Source organism: Bombus pyrosoma, unplaced genomic scaffold (genome assembly GCF_014825855.1).
Source record: "Bombus pyrosoma isolate SC7728 unplaced genomic scaffold, ASM1482585v1 HiC_scaffold_4726, whole genome shotgun sequence".
NCBI lineage: Eukaryota > Metazoa > Arthropoda > Insecta > Hymenoptera > Apidae > Bombus > Bombus pyrosoma.
The window spans coordinates 798639-800810 of NW_025219986.1; the positions used below are offsets into that span (position 1 = coordinate 798639).

At 27.1% G+C, this 2172-nt stretch overlaps 1 protein-coding gene across 1 annotated transcript in view; it reads right to left on the minus strand.

Annotated features, from left to right (window-relative positions):
* The window catches only part of LOC122577511, a 6416-nt gene that overhangs the window by 2641 nt on the left and 1603 nt on the right, over positions 1-2172 (minus strand). The window lies entirely within an intron of this gene.

A 2172-nucleotide genomic window follows, 5' to 3' on the forward strand; every position in this document is an offset into this window, starting at 1 on the left:
ATACGTTATAATGTATTACCATATAACGATTTACGTTATAACGTAATAATACATAATGTTATACCATATAATGAAATACTACATAACGTTATTCGATGTAACGTAATACTACATAACGTTGTTCGTTATAACGTATTACTATATAACGATATACCTTATAACGTAATAATAGATAACGTTATACGTTATAACGTAATACAACTGAACGTTGTTCGTTATAACGTATTACTCTATAACGATATACGTTATAAAGTAATACTATATAACGTTGTACGTTACAACGTAACACTACATAACGTTATACGTTATAACGTAAGACTACTGAACGTTGTTCGTTATAACCTACTACTATATAACGATATACGTTATAAAGTAATACTACATAACGTTGTACGTTATGACGTATTACCATAAAACGATATACGTTATAACGAAATATTACATAATGTTATACGTTATAACGTATTAGCATAATACGCTTTACGTTATAACGTAATAATACATAATGTTATACGTTATAACGAAATACTGCTGAACGTTATACATTATAACGTACTACTATATAACGATGTACGTTGTAACGAACTACTACCGAACGTTATACGTTATAACGTACTACCATATAACGATATGCGTTTTAACGTTCTACCATACAACGATATACGTTTTAACGTACTACCAAATAACGATATACGTTATAACGTAATAATACATAACGTTATTCGTTATAACGAAATACTACATATCATTTCATGTTATAACGTATTACGACATAACGTTATACGTTATAACGTAATACTACATAACGTTATAGGTTATAACGTAATCGTATATAACGTTAAACGTTTTAACGCAATACTACATAACGCTATACGTTATAACATAATAATACATAACGTTATATGTTATAACGTACTACTACTGAACGTTACACGTTATAATGAACTACCATATAACTATATACGTTATAACGTATTACCATATAACGATATGCGTTATAACGTAATAATGTATAAGGTTATACGGTATAACGTACTACCATATAACGATGTACGTTATAACGTAATAATACATAATGTTATACGTTATAACGTAATACTACATAACATTTCACGTTATAACGTATTTTTCTTATAACGATATACGTTATAACGTATTACCATATAACGATGTACGTTATAACGAAATAATACATAACGTTATACGTTATAACGTAATACTACATAACATTTCACGTTATAACGTATCTTTCATATAACGATATTCGTTATAACGTATTACCATATAACGATGAACGTTATAATGTAATACTACTGAACGTTGTTCGTTATAACGTATTACTATATAACTGTATACGTTATAACATAATAGTATATAAAGTTATACGTTGTAACGAAGTACTACTGAACGTTATACGTTATAACGCAATATTACATAAGGTTAAACGTTATAACGTATTACCATAAAACGATATACGTTATAACGTAATAATACATAATGTTATACGTTATAGCGTAATACTACATAACATTTCACGTTATAACGTATTTTTCATATAACAATATACGTGATAAAGTATTATCATATAACGATTTACGTTATAACGTAATAATACATAACGTTATACGTTATGACGTAATACTATATAACGTTGTACGTTATAACGTAATACTACATATCGTTATACGTTATAACGTAATACTACTGAACGTTGTTCGTTATAACGTATTACTATATAACGATATACGTTATAAAGTAATACTACATAACGTTGTACGTTATAACGTAATACTACATAACGTTATACGATGTAACGTAATACTTCATAACGTTATTCGATATAACGCATTACTATATAACGATATACGTTATAACGTAATAATACATAATGTTATACGTTATAACGTAATACTACATAACATTTCACGTTATAACGTGTCTTTCATATAACGATATAAGTTATATCGTATTAGCATATAACGATATACGTTATAACGTAATATTACGTAAGGTTATACGTTATAACGAAATACTACTGAACGTTATACGTTATAACGTATTACCATAAAACGATATACGTTATAGCGTGATAATACATAATGTTATACGTTATAATGAAATACTACTGAACGTTATACATCATAACGTATTACCATATAACGATGTACGGTA